Source organism: Aegilops tauschii, chromosome 4 (genome assembly GCF_002575655.3).
Source record: "Aegilops tauschii subsp. strangulata cultivar AL8/78 chromosome 4, Aet v6.0, whole genome shotgun sequence".
Taxonomy (NCBI): domain Eukaryota; kingdom Viridiplantae; phylum Streptophyta; class Magnoliopsida; order Poales; family Poaceae; genus Aegilops; species Aegilops tauschii.
In genome coordinates this window covers 180,937,511-180,953,000 of record NC_053038.3, presented here as the reverse complement: position 1 = coordinate 180,953,000, position 15,490 = coordinate 180,937,511, and positions in this window count along the sequence as shown.

The following is a 15,490-nucleotide window of genomic DNA, read 5'->3' as shown; positions in this document are numbered from 1 at the left end:
TGCCTTGGCATGCCAGCGCCGCGAGCTAGGTAGTGTCCACCTCTCGTCGCTCTCGCACAACCGGCCATGTCCAGCAGATTGCCCTCGTCGTCCTCTTCCCCCGGGACTCCTCTCCCCCTCCAGAAGCCTCCTCGTCGGTGCTCGTCGCTGCCCGCCCGCGGGAGCTCTGTAGAGGACATCGTATTAATGGCGCCCGACCTCTTCCTCTGCTCCCCTTGGCGCTGGCTGTGCCATGACCTTCTGTAGCTCGTCCAGTTCTTCCTCGTTGTGATGCTGTGCCCTCCCCATGATCGAGAGCGCGGCAGAGCCGCGGACGGACTTGCCCGGCGGCAACTGGTGCGGGTGCCCTCGTCCCACGCCTATTTATGATCTGCCGCGTAGAGTGAAATTTGGAACTTTTTGAAAGTTAAATGAGAGGGAATAAAAATAGTTTCCCAAACTTTCTTTTTTGCATTTATGATCTCCGTGAGTTCAAATTCTTTTCAAATACAAAACCCTAGAGAGAAGATGATATGACTTCTTCCATTTAAATAAATGAAAAGGGTTTTTGAAAAGATTTGAATTCCATTTGGAAATATTTTCAGCATCGGAAACTTCATGCAACTCAATGATTTTCATGAGAGAAGATAAAATGACTTCTTTAAATCATATGAAATATGAGTTGGGAGTTTAAAAGAATCAAATTCAAAGTTCCTTTGAAATTATTTTCAATTTAGAGTTATTTGGATTTTATTCAAATTATTTTCCTCCAAAAATAAAATATATGGAAAATAGGGTAAAGTGATTCCCTACATCAGAAAAAATGGAGAGAAATAAATTTGAAATTATTTTGGTATTTTTAAAATGATTTTTATTAGGTTTTATTGCACCAGAAGCACTCTTTGCTTTATTTAAATTTTTGTGGATTTTTATTTGAGTCTAGAAAAATATTGATCTTGTAGAAAATCTTTTTCTGAAAATTCTGATATATAATATGCCTATGTTAAGTTTTATTTTAGTTGGTTTTATTTTATTTTTTATTTGTCTGTAAAATTGTTTATTAAAAAAAACAAAAAAAGGGATCTCCGCCGACGGAGCCGAACCAGCTAGCCGACCGGCCCAGCGCTGCTCGCCCCTGACCTCGGGACGGAGTCACGAGCACCCCGGACTCCCGTCGCCGCTGTCCCGCAAGCGGACACCGCCGCCGCCTCTCCTTGACACCTCCTCCACGCCTCACGCCTCCCCCGACCTCCTATAAAGCTGCCGCCCTCTCTCTCACGCCCTTTCCCGCATCTCGCGCCGCCGCCTCGCATCGCCGCCGCCGTGCCGTACTCGCCACCGCCGCTGCCGCGCTGCGCCGCCCTCGCTGCTGACGCCGCTCGCCTCCGCCGCCCTGCGTGACTGCCGCCGTCGCCTCGAGCTTCGCCGCCTCGCCCGCAGCCGCCGCCGCCGACCGGAGTCGCAGCTGCCGTCGTCCACTGCCGCCGATCGTCGCCGCTGTTTTCGAAGAAAACCGCCCCGACCGGTAAAAAGCCGCAAAAACCCGATCTGGTTTTCTTTTTAGATCGGGTTTCTTTTTAATTAGTCCGATTCAGTGAACGTTCGCTTGTCAGGTCTTCACAGCGAACGAATTCATTAGATTAGTTTCTGTTAGCGAGCGTTCGTTCGATAGTTTTTTCTTTATTTTCTGTTTATTTACGTGACAGACCTATTCGTAATCCAGCGAAACCAACGCCCACTTCTTCGTTATGATCCCCTCTATCCAGAAATCCAACTTAAACATATTTTTGAAATTTAAATTTTTTGATTTCAAACAGTTTTGAATTCAAACTTCTTTTGTTCATAACTCGAGTTTTATAACTCCGATTTAATTGATTCTTTTTGCAAATCGAAGCTCTTGACCTAAACCTTCTGATAAGGCCAAATTCACCCAATTTTGGTACTGTTAGAAATTGTTTCTGTTGCAAGAGTTATTTGCCTATTTTCGAAGTTTTCCGAGATCTTTTCTTTGATTGTTTTGCATGAGTGCTTATGTATGCAATTGCTTGCTCACGATAGATTGACCGAAGTGTGACGAGTAGAACTATGATGAGTTATGAGTGCGAATCATCTTCATCAACAGTACAAGGCAAGTTCACACTTTGGTCATACTTTTCATTACCCAGTGTTTATGCATTAGTTTCAACCCTCGAACATTGCATGAGTAGGATTGACAACATGTGGGTATTGGGAAGTAGTTGATGAGGTAGGAACCTATTGTCTTGCATTCAACCCCTGGGTACTATTACGTTATGCTTACTGCTATGCTATGCTCGTAGATGTGGTTTGGTTTTGAGAGAATTCATGGAAGATGTGAGAGTTATTGTTAACTAAGGTTAACTTAAGGTGGCTACTTTAATACACATCTCGGTGGATTGGTTGGGGCACCCTGGAGCACCCATTGGTTTGCCCAGGCACCTGGAGAACCCAGTGCTTGCCCAAGGGGATCCCAGAGTACCTGTCTGATCACCCTAAGGAATGCCACCCAGGCTCAAAGGGATCATAAGATTATTCATGCTAGAAACTTCCGTGCGCAGCCACAAGCCATTATGGGCTTTGGCATAGTTGAGTACGTTGTGGGAAACCTTTCCATGATAGGCTAGCAGATGTAGAGGATTGTAGGTGTACCGGCCTATTTATCGGTTAAGGGGACCTCTTCGGAAAGACTGTGTCTCGATCATCCATTTCTCAAACATCATGTAGTGCGAGAAATACAACGGAGGAGATCGAGTCTTGTGGGGAAAAGTGCGCAAACCTCTGCAGAGTGTACAAACTAATCATGGTTTGGTGTGTCCCCGGTTATGGACATCTTGAGTATCTGGTTCTTGAATTATCGTGTTGATCTCATCACATTACTTAAATAATTTGTTGGGTTGTTAACTTTTAATTTTGAATTGAGTTGGAGGAACCTTCTCAATGTTTATCAACCAATTTTGTAGTTAAATAAAACATATTCCTTTGTTGTAGGAAAAAATTGGCTTTATGCAAAAACAAACTTAGAGCTTTCCACCAGCCAAATATGCATGTAGTGATAGCTATTATTCATCATTGTCCTATGGTGTGAATTTGCCAGTACATTCAATGTACTGACCTACATGGCTGCAACGTCTCATGTTGCAGGAATCTTACGACGAGTAAGTGATACGTTAGGGTTACGATTTCTACACTCAATTTTGCCGTTGGCGTTGATGGGAATCCACAACCTTGTTGTTACTTCCGCTATTTGGATTGAGGTAATAGTATTTATGTTACTTTATGCATGTGATTTACCTCTGTTATAAATCCTCGAGTACTGTGTGTGTCAGCATACCGATCCAGGGATGACACTTAAGCACAGAGACTTGACCGTATGAGGTCGGGTCGCTACAAGATGGTATCAGAGCACATGTTGACTGTAGGACGTGACCCTAGAAACTGGCAAGGCCATAGAAAAGATTTTTCTCTACAACTTTCTTTTCAAAAAGATCTTTTACCTCTCTTCTCTTATGAGCTTATTCAAATATACCCTTTTAGTGAGACCATACCCCCTTTTCCCTTTTGACCACGCGAAGATTCAACTTATGAGACCACTCTAAGAATTACAAGATATCGGACAACTAAGACCACTTCGGAACGAAGATGATTTTACCGTGCATTATAATAATGGAAACTACAACGGTTGAAGACTCCGAAGACTAGGAGAATTTGAAGGCTCTGAAGAATTCCGAGAATTGTATGACCTAGGAAGGCTACCCTTATGGAACTTGTCAGACCATTAAAGTTGTCAATACCTGAGATCAAGGTGTGTCAGAGAAAGACCGGAACATGTAGCATTAGAACTCAAAGTTTTTGTCAAGAAAACCCTAAGGCAGGAGATACCAACTATGGAATGATAGCTCATGGCAATGACAAGGGCAGAAACACGGATATCCATGATGTTATCGCTCGCTTATGCTATTATCACTGTGCTGAGTTAAGCATGCATATGCATGGAAGGATTGGATGGTAGAAGGCTGATGGAGCATCTGTCAGCAAAGGATGCAGTTTTAACCTTAGCTGGTGTATCGCCATGATCTGGAGTATTACATGAAGAATTTTTAGATGGACCTTCAGGAAGCCATATTTGACAAGGAAGCATTTCATGAAGAACTCGGGACCCAGAAGCTGGAAGTAGCCAAGCTAGAGGAGCAAAACCTCAAGATACCGGAGATTCGTCAGGAACTGAAGGACAGTAGGACCATGGTTCATGCCAAGGATGTTGAAATCCAGAAGTTTGGAACGCAACTCTTAAAGGACGTCACGAGAGACTTCGGGTCAACAGAGATGATCCAGAAAAAGAAGGACAAGCACGATCAGAAGAAGCCATCGGAGACATGAACAAGACTTGAAGAGTTTGGTGACTTTGAAGATTTATTGACCTTTAGGAGACCAAACCCCTATTATATACCTACGTTAGATGCGACGATTGTGAGCTGTCATTTGTTTCATGTTTTTTCGACTGCCACAAAATAAAAATCTGTCTTTTCAAGACTATTGTTTGTATTGTGTGTATCCCTCTCTATCTCTCTTATCTCACCCCAAAACCTTGGAACCAATAGAGAATGAATGGAGATGAACTTACATTTTCGGGACCGATAAGTCAACTAGAGACGGACCGATGGATTTAGGACATGGAAGATCACATGGAGAATAACCCTATAGCCGGAAAGGATATGGCCCAACATGCTCTTCAGTGCTTTGAAAGAGGTGCCGCTACTTGGTGGAGGATGTACCAAACCATCAATGGATGGCAAGGAGTAACCACTTGGAAAGAATTTAAGTCGACTATGCTAAAGTCTCGGCTTGTGTCCCAGAAATTGAAGCCTTATGGAAATGTTATGAAGAAACCTTGTGCATGCAAGCTCTGCGGAGAAATAGGACACAACCATAGAGCACACAAGGATGAATGCCCTCATTGTGAAGAAAGTCACCCAACTGAAGAATGCCCTCTAGGCAGATTATTTTGTTTCTTGTGTGAAGGGACTACCCACTACCCTGCTCAGTGTCACATTTACCCCATGGTACAAAGAACCATCCAGCAGAAGAAAGAAGCAATGAAAGGAGCCCTCATGGAAATTTTAGAAGAACCTGTGATGAAGGAAGAGGTGGAGGACACACCCAAAGAAGACCCAATTAAACCCTGCACCAATTCATGCTATTCAAGTGGAGAAGAAGGACACATCTCCCAGAATTGTCTGAATGGGGATCTAGTAGCATTCCTGACAGTGGAAGTAGAGTATGACCCACAAGAAATAGAATCCCTGATTGGCACGGAAAAATCCAGGAAGTGAAATAGATTGGATTCCAAGAACAACCCAATTTCCAAAAAGAAGGACCTGAGTCATATCACCTGTTTTAGGTGCAAGGAGTCAGGGCACTACTTTAGCGGTTGCCCAAAAAGGAAGCCAAGGACCCAAGGAGGCTTTGTAATCACAAGGAAACCTCGAGACTTGTCAGAAGTAATATGTTTTCGTTGTAATGGAGCAGGGCACTTTGCCAGAGATTTTCCCAAAGAAAAGGAGGCTTGTGCTAAATGGTTGAGTTTGCAACAATAGGAATGTAGTAGTAGTAGAGGGAACATTTCTTTTATATTGAGGTGTTGAGTTGAGGCACGTAATGGAAGTGCAGGAGATTGTAATAATTTGAGAATCAATGAAGTTAGCATTGTTGGTACTGATTTGGATTTTTTGAGTAGTTACTCTATGAAGAATGATTTTCACCATTTTTGAGGATATAAGAAATATGGTCTATGGAAGAAGTTGTGCATTTCAAGGGTGGTAGTACCCTGTGGGGACACTTGACCCTTCGAAAAGATAATGATATTCCACGAAGTGGACTACGGACAAAATAAGTATGAGTTTTGTCTCGATATGTGGGGTACCCCAAGAGTATGAAGGGATGAAGTATTATTGGATATAAAGGAGGTATAATGTTGGTAATAAGGAGCATTTGTAACTCCATGATGAGTCTTAGTATTCACGTCTTAGTTTGGTACAAATAGTAGGAAGGGAGACCGTACAACTGGATGGATTTAAGAATGCTAGGAAGCTGGATGTTGGAATAATGATCAGTTGCCCCGATGATGATTTCGAGGTTTGCAAGTGATGAGATAGGCCATAACCCACAGGCCCCAGGACCTGCCAAGAAGCAAGCACATTCTTGCTGATGGAAAAACCCTGGAAGAGGATATGCCTTTGTTAACAGATGATCTGATAGGAGTAACGTGAAACCTGAGAGTTGTGAAGGAACGATGGATGTTTTGTTTGGCTTGCAGAATCCATGGATTTATCCGAACTTAGTCCATTGGCAAGAGAAATTCTGCAATGCTTGTGAGGATGATCGAGTGTTAGAATGCGAGATTCGCTAAACCGTATACATGGTAATGATTTGGGTGGGGGGTGGATTGATCACCATACCGAATTACTCTTATTATTCGCCTTGCTATATGGGATGGTAAATCTGAGTGACTTACCCATAGGTGAGCGACGATGATCAAAACCTTGTTTAAACCTTAGAATGGTATGACAAATTTTCCCCTTATACAAGGCAGCTATTGCCAATCGTAGGATATACAGTGAGAATGAAGCCCAGACCCATTTCCTGCAGGAGAAACCATAAATTATTGACCACCAGGAGATATCGATAGTTGTTTAGTATTGGCGCCAGACCCGTCAGCTCAGAAGACCCAGTCTCAGAAGGACCTTACCAAGATAAAAAGGACACAAGAATTGAGGTAAAGGTTATGCCACTAGCGGAAGGGCCTAGAGAAGGAATTTTCCCGAGAAATTGAGAAGACCGACACTGTCAAGAATAAAGGATGGAGTATATGAGTTTTGATGGAACCATAACCATGCTTCTAAGGGTGTTAGCACCCGAGACCCCGGAGACGATCAATGGATTTTGAGAAGACCCCAAACCTAACATATTTCTTGCTAGCCTCTCCGAATCTCGAGGACGAGATTCATTTTAAGGGTGGTAGGTTTGTAACATCCCAAAATTCTAAATTTTGGAATGTTATACTAAATAGATAGTTATGATTGATTGTTTGATTGTGGTGTGGTTGCTTGAGTGAAATTGAGTGAAATTTGAAACTTTTTGAAAGTTAAATGAGGGGGAATAAATGGACTTTCCCAAACTTTCATTTTTGCATTTATGAACTCTGTGAATTCAAATTCTTTTCAAATACAAAACCCTAAAGAGAAGATGATATGACTTCTTCCATTTAAATAAATGAAAAGGGCTTTTGAAAAGATATGAATTCCATTTGGAAATATTTTCAACATCGGAAACTTCATGCAACTCAATGATTTTTATGAGAGAAGATAAAATGACTTCTTCAAATCATATGAAATATGAGTTGGGAGTTTAAAAGAATCTAATTCAAAGTTCCTTTGAAATTATTTTCAATTTAGAGTTATTTGGATTTTATTCAAATTATTTTCCTCCAAAAATAAAATATATGGAAAATATGGTAAAATGATTCCCTACATCAGAAAAAATGGAGAGAAATAAGTTTGAAAATATTTTGGTATTTTTAAAATGATTTTTATTAGGTTTTATTGCACCCGAAGCACTCTTTGCTTTATGTAAAATTTTGTGGATCTTTATTTGACTATAGAAAAATGTTCATCTTGTAGAAAATCTTTTTCTGAAAATTCTGATATATAATATGCCTATGTTAAGTTTTATTTTATTTGGTTTTATTTTATTTTTTATTTGTCTGTAATATTGTTTAAAAAAACAAAAAAGGGGATCTCCGCCAACTGGGCCGAGGCCCAGCCTGCCGACCGGCCCAGCGCCGCTCGCCCCTGAACTCGGGATGGAGTCCCGAGCACCCCCGACTCCTGCCGCCACCGTCACGCAAGCGGACACCGCCGCCGTCTCTCCTTGACCCCTCCTCCACGCCTCACGCCTCCCCCGACCTCCTATAAAGCCGCCGCCCTCTCTGTACCTCCTTCTCCCGCATCTGGCGCCGCCGCCGCTGCCGCGCTGCGCCGCCCCGTGCCGCTGACGCCGCTCGCCTCCGCCGCCCCGCGTGGCTACCGCCGTCGCCTCGAGCTTCGCCGCCTCGCGTGCAGCCGCCGCCGCCGACTGGAGCCGCCGCTGCCGTTGTCCGCTTCGTCGACCGTCGCTGCCGGTTTTCAAAGAACACCGCCCCTACCGGTAAAAACCCGATCCGGTTTTCTTCGATTTTTCTTTTTAGATCGGTTTTTCTTTTAATTAGTCCTATTCAGTGAATGTTCGCTGGTTAGGTCTTCGCAGTGAACTAATTCGTTAGATTAGTTTCTGCTAGCGAGCGTTCGCTCGATAGTTTTTTCTTTTATCTGTTTATTTACATCAGGGACCTATTCGTAATTATTTTTCGTACAGATTTGGCCCTAGACTTCAAACCTCCGCTACTCTTTGCTCGCTTGTCCCAATCCAGCGAAACCAACGCCCACTTCTTCTTTATGACCCCCTCTATACATTAATCCAACTTAAACATATTTTTGAAAGTTTAAAAATTTAATTTCAAACAGTTTTGAATTCAAACTTATTTTGTTCATAACTCAAGTTTTATAACTCTGATTTAATTGATTCTTTTTGCAGATCGAACCTCTTGACCTAAACTTCCTGATAAGGCCAAATTCACCCAATTTTGGTACTACTATAATTTTTTTTTCTGTTGCAAGAGTTATTTGCCTATTTTCGAAGTTTGCCGAGATCTTTTCTTCGATTCTTTTGCATGAGTGCTTATGTATGCAATTGCTTGCTCACGATAGATTGACGGGAGTGTGACGAGTAGAACTATCATGAGTTATGAGTGCGAATCATCTTCATCAATAGTACAAGGCAAGTTCACACTTTGATCATACTTTTCATTACCCAGTTTTTATGCATTAGTTTCAACCCTCGAACATTGCATGAGTAGGATTGATAACATGTGGGTATTGGGAAGTAGTTGATGAGGCAGGAACCTATTGTCTTGGATTCAACCCCTGGGTACTATTACGTTATGCTTACTGCTATGCTAGGCTCGTAGACTTGGTTTGTTTTTGAGATAATTCATGAAAGATGTGAGAGTTATTGTTAACTAAGGTTTACTTAACGTGGCTACTTTAATACACATCTGGGTGGATTGATTGGGGCACCCTGGAGCACCCAGTGGTTTGCCCGGCACCTGGAGAACCCATTGCTTGCCCAAGGGGATCCAGGAGTACCCGTGTGATCACCCGAAGGAATGCCACCCAAGCTCAAAGGGATCATAAGATTATTCATGCTAGAAACTTTCGTGCGCAGCCACAAGCCATTATGGGCTCTGGCATAGTTGAGTTAGTTGTGGTAAACTTTCCCATGATAGGCTAGCAGATGTAGGGGATTGTAGGTGTACCGGCCTATCTATCGGTTAAGGGGACCTCTTCGGAAAGACCGTGTCTCGATCATCCATTTCTCAAACATCATATAGTGCGAGAAATACAACGGAGGAGATCGAGTCTTGTGGGGAAAAGTGCGCAAATCTCTGCAGTGCGTACAAACTAATCATGGTTAGCCGTGTCCCCGGTTATGGACATCTTCAGTATCTGGTTCTTGAATTATCGTGTTGATCTCATCACATTACTTAAATAATTTTGTTGGGTTGTTAACTTTTAATTTGGGATTGAGTTGGAGGAACCTTCTCAATGTTTATCAACCAATTTTGTAGTTAAATAAAACATATTCCTTTGCTGTGGGAAAATTTGGCTTTATGCAAAAACAAACTTAGAGCTTTCCACCAGCCAAATATGCATGTAGTGATAGCTATTATTCATCATTGTCCAATGGTGTGAATTTTCCAGTACATTCAATTTACTGACCTACATGGCTGCAACGTCTCATGTTGCAGGAATCTTACGACGAGTAAGTAATACGTTAGGGTTATGATTTCTACACTTAACTTTGCCGTTGGCGTTGATGGGAATCCACAACCTTGTTGTTACTTCCGCTATTTGGATTGAGGTAATAGTATTTACGTTACTTTATACATGTGATTAGCTCTGTCATAAATCCTCGAGTACTGTGTGTCAGCATACCGATCTAGGGATGACACTTAAGCACAGAGACTTGACCGTCCGAGGTCGGGTCGCTACATCTTGCCATGCTAAAGTTGTATCATGTTCAGTTGTGCATGCCATGTTGTTCTGTTAGTATCATGCTCATGACTGATTTAACCTACTAATGTCGTGTTGTTGTTTGTCTTGACTGCTTTTGGTTATTGTGAGCCTGCAAGTACATTCAATGTACTGACCTGGCGTGTCATGCCAGTTTGCAGGTCGTGCCTTGATTGCTTGCTTGTTTGGTGTGGTTACTGTGTTCGCGAGCTAGGATAAACGTTCGAGTAAGTGTCCCTGCGGATTGGAGTCCATCATCGCCATTTATTTTCCGATGTCAGTAGTTGTTCCACTGCCTCCACTTGTTATGTTGCTTGCATAGAGCAACTGTGGTTGGCGTAGTGTCGCCGTGCCGATGTTACTCATTGCAATAACGGAAGCCTTGTATTCATATTCATATTCATGTTAAAATAGAAAGCTGGTTTGTTCAATGCTAAGCATTGCTGTATTCCAGATGACTTCACCTCGATATCTGTGCTAGAAGACGGGGCGTTCCGGTTTCTCTGAGCCGGGGTGCCACACTGTTGATTATGTTACTAAGCGGGTAGAAGCTATTCCAACTAGTAGTGCTAATCACAACACCTCTATTAAAATGCGTAAGGAAGTTATTTTCCTAAGGTTTGGAGTCCCTAGATATTTAATGACTGATGGTGGTTCACACTTTATTCAGGGTGCTTTCCATAAAATGCTTGCCAAGTATGACGTTAATCATAGAATTGCATCACCCTATCATCCTCAGTCTAGTGCTCAAGTTGAACTTAGCAATAGAGAAATAAAATTAATTTTGCAAAAGACTATCAATAGGCCCCGGAAAAATTGATCTAAGAAATTAGATGATGCAGCTTGGGCTTATAGAACAACATATACAAATCCTATGGGCATGTCTCCTTATAAAATGGTTTATGGAAAAGCTTGTCATTTGCCTCTTGAGTTAGAACATAAAGCATATTGGGAAATTAAAGAACTCAACTATGTTTTCAAACTTGCTGGTGAGAAGAGGTTGTTTGATATTACCTCATTAGATGAATGGAGAACCCAAGCTTATGAAAATGCCAAGTTATTTAAAGAAAAAGTTAAAAGATGGCATGATAAAAGAATCCAAAAGCGTGAGTTCAAAGTTGGAGAATATGTTCTTTTGTACAACTCTCATTTCAGATTCTTTGCAGGAAAACTCCTCTCCAAATGGGTATACACATATTTTGGTTGCTGTTGATTATGTCACTAAGTGGGTAGAAGCTATTCCAACTAGTAGTGCTGATCACAACACCTCTATTAAAATGCTTAAGGAAGTTATTTTTCCAAGGTTTGGAGTCCCTAGATATTTAATGACTGATGGTGGTTCACACTTTCCTCATGGTGCTTTCCATAAAATAATTGACAAGTATGACGTTAACCATAGAATTGCATCACCCTATCATCCTCAGTCTAGTGGTCAAGTTGAACTTAGCAATAGAGAAATAAAATTAATTTTGCAAAAGACTGTCAATAGGTCCCGGAAGAATTGGTCTAAGAAATTAGATGGTGCATTTTTGGCCTATAGAACAACATATAAAAATCCTATGGGTATGTCTCCTTATAAAATGGTTTATGGAAAAGCTTGTCATTTGCCTCTTGAGTTAGAACATAAAGCTTACTGGGCAATCAAAGAACTCAACTATGATTTTAAACTTGCCGGTGAAAAGAGGTTATTTGATATTAGCTCATTAGACGAATGGAGAACCCAAGCTTATGAAAATGCCAAGTTATTTAAAGAAAAAGTTAAAAGATGGCATGATAAAAGAATCCAAAAGCGCGAGTTCAAAGTTGTAGAATATGTTCTTTTGTACAACTCTCATTTCAGATTCTTTCCAGGAAAACTCCTCTCCAAATGGGAAGGACCCTATGTTATCGAGGAGGTTTATTGGCTGGAGCTATCAATATAAATAATGCCAAAGGTACTAACCCGAAGGTTGTTAGTGGGCAACGAATAAAACATTATATCTCAGGTACGCCCATTAATGTTGAAAGTAATATTGTCCAAACTATGACACAAGAAGAACAGATAAAAGAAACCTTCCGGAACACTCCAGAATCGTGAAAAAGAGGAGGTACGTGATACGGTAAGTAAACGGACTCAGAAAAATCCACAAAAATATTTTCTGTCCATTTTGGAATATAACAAAAAATAGGAAAAAAAGAAACTACCAGGAAGGTTACCCTAGTGGGCACAAGACACCAGAGCGCGCCTGGCAAGGCGCGCCCAGGTGGGTTGTGCCCACCTCGGGTACCTTCCTGACTCTGTTTTTCTTCCATTTGCTTGTTTCCCAAGATAAACAAATATATCACCCGAACCTATTGACCATCGTACCGCGGAGAAATCTTCTGTTTTCTTTTCCTTGTTGTTTCCAGATAGATCCCATCTACCATGGCCGCTTGAAGCTCCTCTAAGGACAAGTTCTTCAAGAACGTCATCAATCCATATTTGCGGGAGGTGGTGCAGCGCCCTCAAGTCATCCAGTTGCATGAGGGGGTGCTTCACATCTGTTATGTGCAAGGACCCAAGGGAACGGGGACCGTGGAGGCCAGGCTTGAAGCTATGGAGCAGGAAGTCTTCCGGTGCAAGGGGATGGTGGAGCGTGGACTCAATACCAATCCCCTCATGATCACGGACTTTACTCGTGATGTGATGGTGGATGGCAAGTCCATGAAGGAGATCGTCTTCACCCTCAATGAGCAAATCAACTTCCTCCAAAGCCAGATGTACGATCTCCAAAACCAAGTCTTTGAATATGAGGTCAGGTTTAAAGGTATGAGATTGGCTGCCCGTTGTAGGACCCGTGAGACTCATTCTTCCTATTATGATGGTGAACCTCTGCCATGGAAACCCGAGGACAAGATCGCCTCTACTTCATCACTACCTCCTTCTTCATCACCAAAAGAAAATTGAGTATCTGGTATGGGCACTCCCCTTGGCTTCCGCCAAGCTTGGGGGAGGTGCCCTGGTATCGTATCACCCCCACTACCTTTGCCTTTACTTATTTTAGTTTGATCCTTAGTTATCTTTTGCTTTAGATGAATAAAAGTTTAGTTCAATCCTTTCTTTTTGAGAGTTTGCTTAGAGATCTATCCTTGTAATCGTGTGCAAGATACATAATAAAGTTTAGTTTGAGTTTTTGCTTTCTTTACTTTCATGTTTCAATAAAAAGAAAGGAAATAAATGAAAAAGATCATATGCTAATCTTATGGTAGGTAATCACGCCACATAAGGAAAAGTATAAGTAGAAAATTTTATTAGAGATTGACAAACATAGCATTGGTAAATGATGCAACTCATGAAAGAATTAATAAGGGAAGAGAAGATTCATGTGCAAATACACTATCCTGGAAATCTTTTGTGATTGTGAGCCCCCAACAAAATATTATATGCCAAAATTGTTGATGTTGGACAAGGAAGACAATGTGATGATTTATTTTTGTTCATATTCACATATAAGTTATATTGTCATAGATCCTTCAAAATGTGGTGCTTGCCCCCCATCTTTGCTAGCCAAAACTCCGTACTAAGTAGAGATACTACTTGTGCATCCAGAAACCCTTAAACCCAAATCTTATTTTCAAGAGTCCACCATACCTACCTACAGATTGAGTAAGATCCTTCAAGTAAGTTGTAATCGGTGCAGCAAGGCAATAAAAATTGCTTCTAGAAGTGTGAGATCATTTAGTGTAAGAGAAAATTGAGCGTTGTGCGAACTTGTGATGGTAAAGAATAAAAGTGGCAGACTGCATAATAAAGGTTGCCATCACAAGGGGCAATATAACGTGACGTTTGTTTGCACTAAGGGGTTGAGCATACAAACAAATAAGCGGATGGCAACCTCTGCTTCCCTCTGTGAAGGGCCTATCTTTTACTTTTATGTATTTACTTTTATGCAAGATTCAATGTTTTTCTCTCTATCCTTTCTAATTTTCTCCTTTGGAAAGCATCATGTGGTGATGAAAGATCTAGGCACATATGTCCAGTTGAATATGGGTAGCATGAGTTATTACTGTTGACATCACCCTTGAGGTGAATACGATGGGAGGCGAAATTATAAGCCCCTATCTTTCTGTGTGTCCAGTAGAAACGCTTTGCTCATGTGTATGCGGTGAGTGTTAGCAATCATAGAAGACCATGTGATGGTTGAGTATGTGGAGTTGCCTAAAGGCTTCGATACGTGACCCTTCCTGAAAAGATGATGAATTGTAGTTGCAAAGTTGACTAAGAACATAGTTTGTTGGTTTCCAATAGAGTTTATGCTTTATACTTCGATAGTGTGATGAATTATTACTTATTCATGAGAAGTCTATGATAAAAGTTCTATGATAAAAGTTTTATGTTAAAGTTTGTTATTGTTATAATAATTCACATGATGCTTCTATGTCCGTATTTTGTTTTTATCGACACCTCTCTCTCTCTAAGCATGTGGACATGTTTTTCAATTTTGATTTTCGCTTGAGGAAAAGCGAGGTCTAAGCTTGGGGGAGTTGATACGTCCATTTTGCATCATGTTTACTTACTGTTATTTATGATTTTTCTATCCCTAATAATGCTTTTTGGAGTAATTCTAATGCCTTTTCTCTCATAATATGCAAGGTACAAACAAAGAGGGAGAATTCTAGCAGCTGGAAATCTCGACCTGGAAAAGCTAAGTCAGGCCGCCTATTTTGCACAACTCCAAATGAGTTGAAACTTCATGAGGATTTTTTATGGAATAAATAAGAAATACTGGAGCAAATAACCACTGGACGGGGCCACCTGGTGAGCACAAGACACCAGGGCGCGCCTGGCCCCAGGTGCGCCCTGGTGGGTTGTGCTCAGCCCAGCCCACCTCCTGTGCCCATCTTCTGGTATGTACATCATTTTGACCTAGAAAAAAAAGGGAGAACTTTCGGGACGAAGCGCCACCGTCTCGAGGAGGAACTTGGGCAGGAGCACTTTTGCCCTCCGGCAGAGCGATTCCGCCGGGGGAACTTCCCTCCCGGAGGGGGAAATCATCGTCATCATCATCACCAAAAACTCTCCCATCTTGGGGAGGGCGATCTCCATCAACATCTTCAACAACACCATCTCCTCTCAAACCCTAGTTCATCTCTTGTGTTCAATCTGTGTACAGGAACTATAGATTGGTGCTTGTGGGTGACTAGTAGTGTCGATTACATCTTGTAGTTGATTACTATATGGTTTATTTGGTGGAAGATTATATGTTCAGATCAAATATGCTATTTAACACCCCTTTGATCTTGAGCATGATTATCATTTGTGAGTAGTTACTTTTGTTCTTGAGGTCATGGGAGAAATCATGTTGCAA